Source organism: Strix uralensis, chromosome 4, assembly GCF_047716275.1.
Source record: "Strix uralensis isolate ZFMK-TIS-50842 chromosome 4, bStrUra1, whole genome shotgun sequence".
NCBI lineage: Eukaryota > Metazoa > Chordata > Aves > Strigiformes > Strigidae > Strix > Strix uralensis.
Window position 1 is genome coordinate 79,395,462 of NC_133975.1, and position 17,494 is coordinate 79,412,955.

Below are 17,494 nucleotides of genomic sequence, written 5' to 3' on the forward strand. Positions count from 1 at the left end.
ATCCACAACTAAAAGTAAGATTGGAAAATTACCTGCAAAAAATGTGTTAGATAACTATGCCCTGTAATAATATGAATTGGAAGTTGAATCTAGTTGCTATTCTCAAGAATCACTGCCCCACTGAAGTAGAAGACATACACATGCTCTGACTCAAAACATTTCCAAAATTATGTCAGAGAGGTACAAGGTAGTAGTACAACTAGACACAAGGGGAGAAGTTGCTGCATACTGTTAATTTAGTATAAGCACAGCAGCAGAAGCTTCTTATGAGAATGCTGATTTCTTCCTTTTAGTTTCACAGGTACCTCTGGCATGCCTATGTCTTCTCCTCTACTGCCCTTCTGGCACTGAACTTTATATATGTTCATTTATACATAAGCACTCAGCTCTAACTTCTTCCCCAACTCCAGTAAAACAGTCAGTGGCTAACGCATCTACCTAGACCAGTAAGAATGCCAGCAACTATTGAAGTACCACTGCTATATGCAAATACCACATCACACATTCTGTAACAATTTAGGAAACCAAGTACAAGTAAAAATGTTATTTCAAACTGAACCTGAGAGTATTACATCAATTCATTCTGAATTTTTAGGTTAACAGTGATTTCCAAGCTTTAGATTTGGCTGGATTATAACTCTAGTTACAGTCCAGCCTCAAGCTCACAGGCTCATCTTGAGCAACTGAGTGTTTCCCTGGGCACTCCAGCCATTACCATTTCCATACACTTCCCATGTGCTAATGAGTATGTTCAGCTGGTAATGTCATAGCCACAGTGGTGCAATAATGGACCAGAAAGGGCTTGCACAGGCCAAGGCGGCATCCACACCACCATTAGATGCGTAACCTAACGCAAATAGCATCTGCTGGATTGCACAGATGATGTACTGCTCAAGCTCCTCAGAGATGAGTGATGACTGGCCAGACCAGAACATTATTTTTAATAGTTTACCTATGAATTTCTTTGAATATTTTGAAAACATTAAAGTCCTGGAATCATACCTGCTGATACTATACTCTGTATACAGAGCTTTGAGATCTCACCTGCCTTTTCTCCCTGATCTTCTTTCCTGCCCTTAAAAAACACATAGGCAGCAAATTTCCCAACTGATGCTCTCATCCACTCATTTCTTAATCATCAACCTTCTTATTTTGAAGAGTAAATTACAGGAGGCAGATGTCTGGCTTGATACTATTACCCCAACCACATATAGTATGATCTGGTTATGACATGCAGACTGGTAAGGACAGGGATGACAGATACTTAACAGGCCCTTCTGAGTTCTTGTGGAATCAAAATCATAGTAATGCTGTCCAGGTTAACTTGTCTGCTGATTAAAACACCTGTTCCCCAGTGGAGTTCTGAGGAGACCTGATACCACAGAAATTAGTAGAAAAAAACTGGACATATGCTAATTTTGTAACACTTTCACCTTTGGGAGCAGAAGTCTCTCTCAACTCCGTAACCAAGAGAAAATGTGGCAAAAAAGTATTCTCAGATTTCTGTACTGTAGGCTAAAAACACTCTCCACATTTCCTCCCTTCAAAAAATAATTGGTCTTTTCCTTCTCACATTGTCCAGTATTGAAGAGCCATTCATTCCAAATCACATGGAATACAAACCAGAGCTTCTTCAACCTTCAAAGCTGTTGGCTTCACAGTTGTCTAAATTTATTCCTTATTCCAAGAGAACACTGCAGCTTACATAATGCTTCTTGAACAACAATGCATTTTCCATGTGATTTGGGATTTGTTCTCTTGTATGCTAATATAAGTTAACTTTATGATTCTCAAATGTCTATCTGCTTTTACTCTGTCAATTGTAAAGTTACTTATATCTTTACTATGGATCAGACCTTTTTTTTTTTCTAAATAGTCTCCCAGACTGTATGTTGGCTTGCTTACTATTCATTCTTTCCTACCCAATTAAAAAATAAGAAAATCTCTGCTGGCTGCTGTAACTACGTAAAGAAATTAATACAAAAAAGTTTTGCATTGTTGGGGGGGGTTTTCCTTAATTTTTAAATACCTACGCATATTTTCTAACAGTCAATATCTCATTAAAACTACCATTATCCTTAAACGAGATAAATATATTTTTCTCAAAGAAAAAGCCTTATCAGACTCATTGGTAGAAGTGAGAAAAAACAAACTTTAATTAGCTATGTATCATCAAGACCAACTGAGAGGTAGTTCTGTATCTGTGGAATACACAGTAAATACTAATAGAAAGGTCATAAAGTATTTATCTTCCAATAAACAGAAGAAAATGCAACTCCTGCTACAGTTCTCAGCTTTCCCTTCTTTAGAAAAGGAAAATTAAATATTTTATTATGAAAAAAATGGAATAAAGTATCAGGTAGTTAGGATAAAACTAATAAACCACAACTTTTGCACACCACACTGTTTGTACATTTTTAAAATAATGCTAAGGAAAGTTTAAAAAGTTCCCTTTCTAAAATATTGCACTTACAGGGAAAGTGTTAATGTCTGTAGAAAGACTAACGGTTTTCCAACATATTTCTTTGATAAATGCGTTAACTGAATTAGATTTTTTTTTTTAATTAAGTTGGTCCCCTGCCTGGAGCAGCCAGAGTTGTTTACCCACAATGGCCATGAAATTCCTTGTGTTTGATGGTTTAATTATCTCCCCTTTGCCTGGTAATTCTTTTAAGTCATTTCTTTTTGTGTGTGTGGCATAGCAAAAAAAAAAAAAATAATTATCTGTCTGTCTTTCTCTGTTCAACCTTATGAACTTACTTACACTTTCTTCACATATGATGACTTTTAAGTTGATGGACTAAGGCAGTGTTTATTTTAAATACAGCATAAATTATTTTCTTTTCAGTTACCTGAGCCATTCAGTCCATGACCTATGCAGACACCTGCTACCTACAGATATTACAAGATCTTAATTTTGTTTACTTGTTCGGCTGCATCATCCATCAGATGCAGGAAATTCTACTAAAAGCCCGGCAAGTTACGTGCCTCTCCCACCTCAACGCTAGGTCCTGGCTTACACTGTCTGATTCTGTTAGTAGTCTGGGTATGACAAGAACTAGGTCTGAAAGCTATGAATATTCTTCACTGGGCTAGCAAGGGAACAGCACTATTTGGACAGAAATAGAACAAGTTGAAAGATAACTATGTACGAAGAAAGAGCAAAAAACAGTATCACTGACTGTAATAAGAGGACAAGATAACTGCAGCATGTCAGAGACTTTACAAGTTTTCCTCACTAATGAACACAGGCATACTGAACACTTCTCATTAAGTTTCAAAAAATAACTATATGCACCTTTCTTTAAAAAAGAACAAAAAAAGACTGCTTAACAGTATGCGAGAATAGAATTTACTTTAGTTCAAGGTCTGCTTGACCAACAGTAGTTCTACATGTAAAACTTAAATTACATCTTCATTAAGAATTGAAACAAACTAAACTTATTATTATGAACAAATTAGAACAAACTCAAATCTTTTTATCTCCCAAATAACCATCAAGACTAACATTATGGGACAGTCTGAAAGGCAAATCCTGATCACCAAATTACCAAACAGTTTGGTTTGGAAGGCACCTTAAAGATCATCTAGTCCCAAACCCCGTGCCACGGGCAGGGACACCTTCCACTAGCCCAGGTTGCCCAAAGCCCTGCCCAACCTGGCCTTGAACCCTTCCAGGGAGGGGGCAGCCACAGCTTCTCTGGGCAACCTGTGACAGTGTCTCACCACCCTCACAGTACAGAACTACTTCCTTATGTCCAATCTAAATCTACACTCTTCCAGTTTAAAACCATTACCCCTTGTCCTGTCACTACAGGCCCTGGTAAAAAGTCTTTCTTATAAGTCCTCTTCTTATAAGCATTGAATGACCACAGTAGGGTCTCCCTGGAGCCTTCTCCAGGCTGACTCACCCCAACTCTATCTGTCTTTCTTTAGTGGAGAGTTGTTCCAGCCCACTGATAATTTTTGTGGCCCTCCTCTGGACCCACTCTAGCAGGTCTGTGTCTTTCCTGTGCTGAGGACTCCAGAGCTGGATGCAATACTCTTCAGGAGAGTGGAGCAGAGGGAGAGAATCCCCTTGCTTGACCTACTGGCCATGCTTTTCTTTATGCAGACCAGAATACAATTGGCTTTCTGGGCCACAAGCGCACATCCCCAGCTTGCTTCTAATTTTTCATCCACCAGTATCCCCAAGTCCTTCTCAGCAGGGCTGCCCTCAATCAGTTCCTCACCTAGTCTGTACTGACACTGGGGATTGCCCTGACTTGGGTGCAACACCTTGCACTTGGTCTTTTTGATCTCCATGGGGTTCACATTTGCCCACTTTTCTCAAGCCTAACAAGGTCCCTGTGGATGGTAAAAGTTTACCATAGGGTGTCTAGATCTGAAGCTTACCTCAGGGTGTCTAGAAAGGAGGCATTATAGACCTTGCAAGGCCAGGACATCAGGCCAGGCAGGCAAAAGGAAAAGGAAACCAGAAAATAAATAGGAAAGGCTGGGTTTTGTGCTTTGCATTGTATGAACAGCACGAAAAACAAACAGGGCACATTATCATGGCTCATACAATTAGTAAAAGACAACCAGAAATGTTTCAACAAGATACTCACAAATCCAGATTAAAAGACACTGAAGATACTGCTCTCCATGACCCAAATGCACCCTGTTGCATTCCGGCCTCATAGAGGGAGTCAGTCTCACATGTGAACGTTAAGGAGGCAGCCAGCTCATCATCTCCTCATATACACAGAAGTTCTCTAAACATAAACAGGGACAAAACAACCTTTGAGGTAAGATGGAAAATGGCCAAGCACACAAAGACTTAACTTCATTGTTAAAGATGCAGGGAAAGCTGCAACACCATGACTTTTCATGGCATATCCCTTCGTTTCCCAGCTGGTAGGAAAATTTCCACTAGCCCTGATGTTTTTGTGACTCCCTAGAGGTTCTGTGCTCTGCAGACACTAGCTCTCCTCCAGTTTCTCACTGCCATTCTAACAGAGTTAGACCTTACTTTGCCTGTTCAAGGTATCAGTACATTTGACCAAAATGCAAGTCTAAGCCTCAGCTCAATGCGGCTTTTCAAGATGGGACCTATACTTCCTTCGAAGATATCAGCACTTCTCTCTCTCTGACTATCTTGTCCCTTCTGTGCATTTCCAGAATCAACACAAGAGGGGCTACCTTACTAATAATTTAAAAATTAAATTTTAAAAATTAAGCTAAGAACATTTTTTTTAGAAAACAAAACCCAGAACTCAAGATCTCAGAGTGCTTCCTCAAGCTTCAGTAAACTTACAGCACTACAAATGGGGTCAGAATCTGCTCCCATCACTTAGGGGAGGTGAGAGATATGTGGCATTGCTGACTACACAACAAAGGCTCTTTTGAATTATTTACTACAGCAGAACTAACAAATCATCTGGATGTAAAGCTGCAACACTGCTCCAAATACAGAAATGAAAAGCTAAGGTCATAACTGATGGGCCAGTATTGTCTTTTAAAATAGCTTAAAGATCTATCTTCTGCTATGTTTTCACTATTCTTGCACTTCGCAATTCAATTTTCATAAAAATATTTCACCTTAACCTTCAAACTATAGTGGGAGACATTGCTCTTTCAGAACACAAAAATAGCTTCTCAAAGCTGATGTTTTTCAGAACCTAGGAAGTATCTGACAAGAACACAAATTCCCACAGACAAGGGCTAGATCTTTATCAGTATTTCATTTAAAATAGGCAAAAGGCGCATATGTTTTGGGGTGGTTTGGTTTGGTTTTTTTCCCCCAACTGGAATATAGTGGCAAAGCTATTAACTATTTTTGCATTTACAAAAAAAAGAGGTAACCACAAACCTCAGGTAAAATTCCACTTTACCTGCACTATGTTGTTTTGATGAACTAGATCAGACAGAGGAGGAAAAAAAATAGATCACTGCTTCAGGCAAAATGCCCAAGCATGTCATTCTATTGTAACATACCAAACTGGATTATTAAGGTAATTTCAGCACACTGAAAATGAGTAACAATAATTTTTCTTTTGAAAAAGAATACAGTTTTTCCATGTTCTGTTGTTGATATAAATCTTAATAAATATTCATAGATAACTCTAGGACACATCATTAGCAAGCTGTTCAGCAAGTTGAGCAAGTGCTGAATTAGGTATTTTAAATAATTATTATAAATGTATCTTCTCATAGTAACATGGAAACAATTGTAGCATGTTTCTTAGTGGAACATCAGATTTACTTAAATATGATAATGCTACCACCTAGAAGATGACTGCAAGGTTTGGCTATACTAAAAAAATAAGTGGGTGACTCCAGAAGGGTTAGCTTCCCTTTGTCCCCACTGCTCCGGTAAGAGGTGACTTGTCCCCAGGAGCTCCAGAGGCTTAATCTGGGACTCATCACCTTGTCTCCAAAATCAGTATCAGTAATTCCTCCAACTTGCCACCATGACCACAGGTAACAGACAAGAAAGCTGTATGTGCAATTCACAACTGAACCACCTGTGATAACAGAACCAGAGGAATTTTCTCCTACACGTGCAAAAATGTCAAATAAATAACAAGTTTTTACCTTCCTTGTAACATCATACTACCAAGAACAGTAAGCGTAGAGGGTTACTTTGGTAGTCACACATGGGCATGATACACTCAGGAGCATCCCAAACACTTCAGCAGCCACGAAACTCATTCTCAGGAGTAAAGTTTTAGACAACAAGCTGGTGGACCTCAAATGATAGCCAAGTGCTAGCCCAGTACAAAAATATTGGGAAACTGGGTGACCAACCTCCAGGTTGAAGGGGAAATTAAAAATCAATAGGACTGATACCATCACACCTCCACAGATCAAGCCTCCTCAGCCTTTATGAAACACAAACCCAAACTGGACAAAGGGTTTCCATTTCCGCATGATCATGGTTGGAGGTGAGAGCGTTGGACACCAGATCAGACAGTTTATTTCTGCAGTACTTCTGACAAGTGTCGAAAATAAACTGCCATTTAATCTTGCTTCCGTGTCTGTATTCCTTTCACCCTGTGAGTCAGTCAGTGACTTCTCAGAGTATGCTTTTGTCAGGGATCTGCTCTGTCAGGTTCCCACACATCTTTAGATCACTCTTCTGCTGCAAACTCTAGGACAACTCCTATTCACATTAATATGGGCACCCACGACTTTTTTTGGAATAAACTGGTGTTTAACATGCTGCTTCTTTTGTGCAAGGTTACCACAGTTTGCCATTCAATTAAGAACACTAATCAAAACAAAACAAAAAATTATCCATGAATGCCAAGCCAAAAAGATCCAAACTGAGACGTGGTAGCTCAATTTACACTTGGGAGTTCAAGCAACAACTAAAATTCTGAGCTGCCAAGGAGAATTTACACAAGGTTTCCTATGACAAAAGTTAAAGCTGAATTTTCAAAAGACTACATAAACATAGAGGAACACTATTTACTGTGTCCCTCAAAGACCCATATCCACACATGCAGTATGTCTCCAAGCACGGGTTTACTGCAACATCGACATTTTCTGCTGGTAAATCTTTCCCATTATCTTCAAAATTAGAGGTATCAACGGCACCTAACATTTTCTTCTGTAAAAAGCATTAGAGCAGCAACAGAAAAGCAAGGAAAGGGAAGTATTATTCCCTCACTAAACACTCCTACAGTTTTGTAGTACTTTTCTATCTTCTACTTAAAAAGAGTCATTATCAGAAGTTGGGATTTTATACAATATTCTTTCCTCAAACACATTCAGCATGTCATGACTTATATCTTAAGCATATACAGTCTTCTTAATTTACCACCAGATTGATTACTGATCAATTTTAGTGCACAGTACTACATATATTTACATATATATTTTGACAGCCTGAGTACATTTAATAATCCCAGCATGTGGATAGCTTTGCCTTTTCCAATACACAGTGCCAAAGAAGCTATTGTGACCACGCTTTTCACGTTTGTCAGAGAAAGAAAATCCAATTTATAAAAATGTAAAGCTTTCATGTGGTGTTACATCAAACTGCTTTCTAATTTCACTTGCAAATATATTACAAAGCAGTTCAACAACTGTGCACACAACCTTTATAGGCTGGGTCCTCTAATGCCTCTTGCTTTTCATGCTTTAGCAGAGAAATCTATCTCTAGGCTATCACATCTTGATGGTACAGAAACTGATTTAAAGATTTCTGGTAAATGTTATTTTTTCCACCTTGATCAGAATTTTTGTATAATCAGACACCACTAAAGGAAAACTTTGAAAGCACTCCAAGGTATATTAACAAAGGAGGTACTTTGCTCACAAACCACTGTCCTAACTCCGACTCTCACTTAAGCCCCCTTCCAATGCTTGAATAACATTATTGGACTTTTTGAGGCTCATATAGATCATTTTTTAAAAGACTGACATCACAGCAACTGATTTTATATGTATCACGTCACACACATAGACACTTTCTGTAAGGGAAAGACAATAAACTGGACATACAGTACATTCAATGTGACATCAGTAATCCGCCCTGAAGATTATGCACAATTTAATCTTGAAAGCGTGCACAATTTAATCTTAAAAGTGTGGCAGCATCTACTGGGTTTGTTAAGAATTTCAAATGTCTTAAGGCTTCTTCATATTTTACACTGCCATCTAGTGTAGGCTACATTCATTCTCTCCAAGCTTCCAACTGTCAGCACCTGAGGTATCCAAAACCAAAAAAACTTCCATAAAAATAGAAGCCACCGCTTTTGTTTATATGACTTGGAAACTATCAATTCCTAGAATGAAAAGGCTACACTAGCAGGCTGAAACAAAATACCAAGACTTAAAGCTATCTGAGACCGACAGTAGGAAAGCCAAAAAAAAATTCAAAGATACAATGAAGAATGATATACATGTATTTTTAACTCGGTGGCTAAATAATCATCAGATATGATTCATTTGGAAAAATGTATAATGTAGACTCACCAAGTGAAAACTTAATTAATGCAGGTTAAGCATCTGTGCTTGTATAGAAACTACAGATCAAATTAAACAGTATTTCTCAAGAAGCAGGTCTAAACTGAGAACACTTGTTTCAATGTATTTCTTTTAAACCATCATCATTTACATCCTCAATCTTTATTCCAAGGTTCAATCACTGGATCACCACCTGATGAGCCTCATCACACTGCTCCAGCGGAAAGAGCTGTTGTGTGGGTCTGCAGAAAGTTTGCCTCACGATCAACTTGCCCCACAGAGCCAACATTGTCATCTTTATCAATTCCAGCTAACGCTGAGAGGCTACTCCACGTGGCCGTCTTACAAAAGCCACATGAACTGTGTGTCATAACAGACAATAACACAGAAATTCTAGATATAGTGTAGCTCTATAGATGTCTCTTGGCGGGGGGGGGAAACAACCCACACACTTACTTGGCTAAAGCGAAAAGGCACTTTTCATACACACTCCAACTTTCAGATTATTAATATGAAAAATTAAAGCTCTTCTCATCAATTGAAAGTACATTTTTAAAACTATAAATATAGCAGACTGACGTTACTCTGAACGTCAAATGCAGTATCTCCTACTCTGCGTACCAAATTCTGTTCTCATTTAGAGTATAAACTGGAATAACACATTAAAGAGATTTATCTCAAAATTATGTCACTATGGCAGAGAAAGTAATTTCATCCTATAAAACTCAGTTCTACCGATACCTGTTTTCTTTAGCCATTTACACATACACAAAGTAAACAAAATCCAGGCAGAGCGGCAATGTTACTGCTGTAATGGAAACACTGTACAATACCGAAGTGTTGATGCGTTCTGCTTAATGCTCCATTTGCACAGCAGTAAATACACAAGATACCAAGTCCCATTTAGTGCCTAGACTCTTATACCCATTTTCATGTTTTTGAGTCATTTTCGTAACAGAAATATGCACCCTAGGTTCAGTGCATCTTACTAACTTTGCTGTAATATGCCAAGATCCTAGTTTATAAACAATAGAAAAACCTGATGGTACATGAAAAACTGTCAAAATACAGTAAAAACTTATTTCCCATAAGACTTTCTCCCTCTTAATTGTCCATTACATGTCCACCTCTTACAATTACAATAAAAAACTGAGTCTTTTTAGTGCCTCATATTAAGAGATTTCATTCTATTTGCCAAATTAGCGTTTTTGCAGCAGGCAAGAAACTCCTATTGACAAGTGTACAGCTAACAGAATTAAAGAAATTGACACAAATGAAAGTGGTCTAATTATGCATATATGGTAAGTTTAACAGAAAAAGGTCCCCAAACTTAACCCAGATTGACTTTACTACTATACTCAGGATAAACTTTCACTGAGGTCACAGCATCGGGTGAAATTTCATAGAAACAAGATACACAACAACACAAAAAACATCCACCAAGAAAAAAAATACCAGGTGGATTTGATTTTTAATGCCGTGGCACATAGTGACAGAGCACAAACTCAGCCTGCCAAAGAAATGAGCTTGATAAACAGCATCACATTTAACAGCTTCGACACAGTACTGTCAAGTAAGCACCTTTAGCTTGTGCTGTCTTCCATATTTTCATTAAATAGAGCCTTCTTCAACATTAAAAGCAATCTAAAGGAATCTATGGGGCAAATTCCCTGACAAACTGGAGGAGGAGGCTTAGTTTTTCAGGCTGAGGCAAAAAGCCTATTGGCATCCACACCTATGGAACTCAGAATAAAACCTCCTGTGCAGCTACAGAGTTGAAACTACTATAAACAGAACTGTCCTGCCCAGCCTCTTCTGGATTCAGAGGGGTGGTAAGTTTGATAGAACTTGGACCAAAGACACCTTAGAAGCAGAAATAATTCTACATTTTTAAACAGTCCCACTAAAGATTCTGAGTCCACTGCTGAAACATGGAAGCAAACTACCATTTCAAACTTGAGTTTGTATACACTAGAGTAAGCATATACAATTTGTTCTATTCACTTACTCCCTCTTAAAAGACAAAATAATAGAAGTACCATGTACAGTGTAAGATGCCCACTTCACTTTTCAGTATACCTTGTCAAAAAGGTATACAACACTTGGAAGACAGACAACGTATCCTGTCCCCCAACAGTAATTTTCATAGTAGAATGCATTGTATAAATGTGATTCATTGTCCGAGATCCTGTCCATCTTTATTTTACTTATCATGACAGAAGAAATGGGAAAAAACCTCTTCCCTGAAATGATCTGCTACTGACCTGGACAAATTAACTGAATCTACCTTTGCAGATTATGGTGAAAATATACTAGAGAATCATCCATCATTAGTTTAGAGTTTTTCTCTTCATAATATTCAACTGCCAAGCAGTTAAGGTAGTCTTCCAAACAGCAGGAAACTGAAATTCACAATCCTCAACACTTTCTTAGAATTGCCAGTGTGGATTTTGTATCAAGAGGAGTAAGTCTTTCTCATTAAAATCCTCTATCACGGTGAAGACATCTGTGAGCTGAAGTCCCGCACTCAAACCTTGCACAATCCAGCCAGCCTTTCAAGGTTCGTCTCAGGTTTTCTGTAACAGATCAACTATCCACGAGCCTGATAAGCTAACTGACCAGATCCTTATCTGGCAGAGTTAAGGAAGAATTAGGCATTCCTTTAAAAAAAAAAAAAAAATTTCTTAAGGGCTGCAAAAGCAAAATCAACTGTGACTGTTCCTAAAGGATGAGATGGAGAATCTGGGACAAAATTGTAGCAAGACTGACACGTTTGTAGGTGAAATCAGGAAGTGTGGGGAGGGCTCCTAAACCCAGGGTAAGCAGTAGGCAAGACCTATGGCTTGGTGAGGCCAGGACTACCAACTCTCCCTAAATAACATTTCAGCCTTCCATCCACTCCGTGTTTGACACGTGAAGTTAGATTTCCATATTTTAAAAAGCCAAGGAAAAATGTTTCATAGAATTTGACTGATATCAGTCCAAATTACTTTGGAAGAAGAAATCCTTCCTCAAAAGTGTGATAAATACCATTCACCATTCATCAACAGTAACAATAAAATATCCATGTAATACAGAAGATTTAATAAAACTAGTCCTTCCTAAAAATTTCCATTGGTCAGAGCATTTAGCATACAGGAAAGGTTATGAAAATATAAATTCGGGAGAAAAACGTAGCTAACTGCCCAAGTGCTTAAGAATGCTAGTTCAAGTTATCATAAATTTTGAAGAAACATTAGTGTTGGGAGTAACTGTCTGCCTTTCAGTTTGTCTCTCTTAGCAAACTATCTTACTTTCTCCTGTAAATCTGTCACATAAATCCAAAAAGTATTGATTTCATATTTCTCTGCAGAAGTCATATGCTAAAAATATATACCTGTAACAAGGTAAATAATTCAGCAGACATATCAATCCCACTACCGTTGCCCAAAATTCATAATGAATTTAGGCCTGGGCCTATTCGAACAACTACTTCACCTGCAGCCTCTCTCACAGCCTCCAGTCTTTACTGTCAACCAGCAGCGCTGTCCTCCACAGGCTGACTTCAATGCTCCAGGCAGATCTTCTACTCCTGTTTTTTTTGTTGGGGTTTTTCAGAATTTTTTTTGTTTTCTTGCAGTACAGTAGACTTCCAGGTACGAAGCACAGTAGTAATCATGCATTTGGAGTCACAAAACCTTCAGCTAATGTTGTGAAATCTTCAGGTCAGATCAGAAGGCTAAGGAGACAGTCTCAAAGGAGGATCTGTGGGAGGCACCTGGATACACCTGCTCAAACTGATACACCTTAGCCTGAGGAAGACAGAATTCTTTGATCAAAAAGAACTAAGGCAGCCTCACGGAAGTCTCTCCAGAGAAACCAGAGCGAAAGAGAGATCAGCAGCACTTGCAAGGTTTGAGGAACCCATGGAGAACTGGAACTTGAAGCTTTAGCTAGTCCAAGAGAGCCAGTAAAAGAAAAGCTTTACTTTAAAGAAAGATTTAATCTTATCTTGAGCACTGTTGAAACTCTGCCAGAAAACGGAGGAAAAAAAGCATAAACCGGGCTCTGAAGTAGTAACACTGCCACATGCTCCCACTAATGCCATCCAGGCTGTTAAAATCTCACAGGACTAATTTCTGCTCATATTAATCTTGTGACTCGTATCTTAATTTTAGTGAAATTATCAGAATGCATGAAGTAAACAGCATTCAGTCCTGCATGGGTAGTTACAGTAATGAGGACTTACATGCACAAACCTGATTCAATATACAAGTCCAGAGGACAAAAAAAAAACCTAAGATACCACAGGGCTTCAAAGCTACTTCAAATTTAATCAAGTAAAATAAAAATAACATTTTAAAAAAATCAAATGACTGGAACACCACCTTTTTAAAGACTGCTATCACACCTGCAAATACTTATCCAAATATAAGAAGTTTTGTTAGTAACCAATTATTTACATAAACTCTTGCTTTAATACAGACTGAGAAACAGACATTTTCCCCCATCATTCTTGTTATGTAGACATCCTTTAAATATAGATAGAGGGTGCCTGTAAACCAGTGAAGACTGAAAATTAGTCTCGTTTTTGAGATTCAAAGCCAGATTTAAATGGCATATATATGGTCTGATTTTAGTGTATCTATTTTAACACATCATTAATGGGTAAATAAACAAGTAAATTTCTTCTGGCGAGGAAGACAAATGGAAACATAATTACGCATCAGATGAAAACACAGCTCCACAAAGACTTCGTCCTACTATCTTTATTTCAGATGAGGCACCGGGTTAGCTTTGGGGGACCAGGCAAGCAAGATAGCACAGGCTCTGCCATCCGGGCTTCAAAATCTGTATGTCATTTTGGGGAACAGAAAACAGAGCTCCACTTGACCACAGTTCAGAAATTAAATATCATCCCCCATCCCCCCCTTTCCTGGCTGATACAATTTCAAGTTACAACTCTGCTCAACTTATGCGTTATACCTTTCTTGTTGTTTCCATCACGTTTCAGCAGACGCCGTTATGTGCAAGATGGGGGTCCTATCGCTCCCTTAACCCCTCAGCGGCTACCCGCCTCGTTAGCCAAGTCCCCCCAACTTTCAAACACGACAGAAAACCGCTGCAAACCAGCTCCCCAAGCACACCCACCACCACCACCCCCCCCGCAAACGCCCCTTCGGAGGAGCCACGGCTGCAGCTGCGGGGCGGGGCGGGGGGGGCGGCCAGGCACCGCGTCGCGGCCAAGGCGGCAACCCAGGCTCCGCGGCAGCCGCCGCCCGGAGAAAGTAGGAAAAATCCCCAGCGGGTCTTGGCTGGAAGTTGCCCCGGCAGCCCACGTCCCCCGGGGATCCCCGGAGAGCGGCGGGCGGGGGTCCCTGGGGCGGCCGGGCCGCCTCCCTTCCCTCAGCCCCGGCCCTGAGAGGAGCGCGGCGCGCGCCCCGAAGGACGGAGAGCGGCTGCCGCCCTCAGCGCACCCCCGGCCCCGATCGTCGCCCGCCGGGCTGCGGCGGCTCCCGACGAGAGCGGGCTGTAACCTTAAGAAACTTGATAAGGGAATAAAAGGGAGGGACTTTGGTGGAACCGATTCCCGGCTTTTCATCTCTCCTGACGCGCCGGAGCCAGCGGGGAAACAAGGAAACAAACCCCTCGCCCGCGGAACGAGCCCCCGGCGCCCCGAGCAGCGGTTACCTGGCTGGCGACGGGGCGACCGCCCGGCGGGGCAACCGGCGCGGCACTTTCCCCCGGTGCGTGCCCGTGTCGCTGGGCTTCTGGCGAGCTGCTATTTATAGTCCGGAGTCTCCAGCAGCGCGACGGCGAGAGGAAGCGGAGGGTTGAACGCCCCGGGCAGCCGGAGCCCAGCCCAGCCCGAGGAGGGCGAGTGGCGGCTGGCGCTTGGCCGCGGGCACAGGCGCTCCCGCTCCCCCGGCGCTGCCGCCGCCGCCCTCGGGCGAGTCTCCTCCCAATGTCACCGCAGCCCGGCCCGGCGGCGGCCCCGCAGGTAGCGCCCCTGAGCCCGTGTTGCCGAGGGGAGCCGGGAGCTGCGTCCCCCTCCCTGGCAGCCCTGCGGCCGGCGGGCAGCGCGGCTCAGCTCGGCTCAGCTCAGCCGCGCAGAGGTGACCCGCTACTGCTGCTGCTGGAGGAGGCGAGACCGACACTGGGGTGTGGGAGGGAGAAGCCGCCGCTTGCCATTCACCTCCCGCCGCCCAGAGGGAGCCCGGCCTCCGCCGCCGCCTCTGCCGACTGCCGGGGGCTGAGAGGCGGTGGCGGGAGCGCGCCCGACCCGGGGGACGCTCGGAGGAGGCGAGGGGGTGTCTCTCCCGGGAGGACCGGCGCCAGCTCCCGCCCGGCACCCCCTCCCCGGGCTGGAAAGCCTTGGGCACGGTCCCTCAGGGCAACGCAGTGTGTCCGTGGGGAAGCGTCACGTCCCCTTCCCAGAGCTGGGCGCAGGGGCTCGCTCGGAGGCAAGCGACCGGCTTCTCCGAGCTTCCTTTGAGCTTCCAAAGTTTGGGGGGTGGGCGATGAGAGCTGCCCCTCGCCGCCGCTCCCGGGATGCTAACGACCTCCATAAAGCCGGGCTTTGACCCGCAGGGAGCCCCAGCTCCCTCCTTCAGCCCCGGGGGAGCGGCACCGGCCTCGCCGGGGGGACGGGCCGCGCCGAGGCAAGGTGCGGGGGGTACTTTTTGTGCTTTACTCCTTGGAAATAAATGGCTTGGCGTCGAAGCCGGGCTGGGCTTTGCCCGGTCAACCTGATTTCCTCACGATAGTCGCCTCGGGAGGCCCCGATGGCCCAGCGGACCCCTTCGGCCCACACGGAGGTCAGCTAGTAAACGCTGCAGGTTTGGGACGTTGTCTGAAAACTGGTTTAGTGTGTAAGGCAACAGAGGAATTAAGAAAAGTAATTTCTAATGCATCTGGCTCACTCGATAATAATCTTCATATAATCCAGTTTTTTATTTCTCTCGTAGTTAGATAAATCCGGTATTTCAAACTTCAGTTAATCCCATTGAGGCTACTTGTGCATTACAGCAGGACACCGACTGGGATTTGAGCTGCGTAAGCAACTCCTACACCATCATGCACAAAACGACTGAAGTTAATACAGATTAGATAGCTACTTTACCCTACTCAACAGCATTTGTTACAGGGATTTTAGTGTTTCCTATGTTATAGTAGCCGCAGTCATCTACAGGGTACCAGGACAAAGCCTGACAACGATCTCTGCAAAGCAAGATTGATTTAGCTTCAAGAGCTTGAAGTCAAAACAAAGTTGTACAGAGAGGCAAAGCTGAGAGCACAGGGAAACTAACCAAATACTTGCCTTGTAAATTATGAAAAATTGAAAGGAAAACCCTGAGAAGGCACAAGACAGAGAGATCTGGCCTTGTCCAAACACTTAAACATAAGAAGTAATACGCAAAAGCCTAGCTTGATGGAACTACCCATTTACGTAAAGCTGCTCATGCATAAATGTTTGCAGAATCAGGCTCATATTGAACAAACCATTGTAACGAAGTGAAACTGCCTTTTAAATTCAGAGATGAGTCTCTCGAGTATCTCTCATGAACAATATTATGCTTCTCACAACAGGAATTTCTTCATAATCTTCCTTCTTGTTCAATTTTTAATGTTCCATAGCATAATAGATAGCAGAAATGATCCTGCCAACATAGGAATCGGTACCAGCAGACTCAGAGTGCCACCAGTGAAAATCCAGGTTGTGAACAGGGAACTCACAAAACTCAGCTCAATGTAATTCAGTAGCATAGGGTGTTTCTGTCACTGTGCTCCCTTTAGAACTGACTACTACTCAGGTTTAGTCTGCAGTTACTTTTCAAACGAAAGCAATCCCAAGCTCTTAGATGTGTTCAGAACTGAGGACAAAGTCTGTAAAATTGATGTCCTGTTACATTTGGAAGGAATTGCTATGAGAGCACCTGCTTACTTATTTCAGTAATGAAACCTTAAATACATACAGCACTGAACATATGAGGAGCAGTTATCAAAAGTGCAGTCTTAAAGTACACTTTTTTCTTGGGCAAGGCTTTGTTGTACAGCCGGTTGTACTGCAGACCACAGGAAGGAAAAAGGCTGCTTTTTAGATTGCTCTTGTGTTAAGGTGCAAGATGTTACTGGAAGATGGCTGTTCAGAAACCTGCCATATGTCAATATGGGGAAAAAAAAAAAAAAAAAGAGATAAGATAATCAGAGCTTTATCCCCCTCTGAAATGTTTTAAAATGGATATATAGTCTAAAACTCTCAACATACACTCAAAATTTTCAGAGCTTGAAATTAAACTTAAGCATAAAAAATGTCATCTGATGTTCAAAAGTACTGAGCTCAAAATTATTTCAGATGTGTTTCAATGCTCCCTACCTCTGAAAATCACATTTCCTTAAGTGCCTAGATATGGATTTAGGGTGCCTAACTGCATCCACTCAAGCTTGAAAATTTTAGCCTACATATACCTGTGCTTCATAATAAATGTATCAGAAAGCTTCAGACAAGCTATAAAAGCATTTTCAAAATAGCAAAGCAGACTTGAGCCATTAGAAGATG

General features: G+C 41.7%; 1 protein-coding gene across 5 annotated transcripts in view; it reads right to left on the reverse strand.

Annotated features, from left to right (window-relative positions):
* The window catches only part of INPP4B (inositol polyphosphate-4-phosphatase type II B), a 333,478-nt gene extending 318,327 nt beyond the window's left edge, over positions 1–15,151 (reverse strand). For all 5 annotated transcript variants that reach the window (XM_074867373.1, XM_074867378.1, XM_074867376.1 and 2 more), the window contains exon 1: positions 14,626–15,151. The gene's annotated coding sequence lies outside the window, so the exon portion shown is untranslated. The remainder of the gene's footprint in view (positions 1–14,625) is intronic.
* Between the last annotated feature and the right edge of the window lie 2,343 nt (positions 15,152–17,494).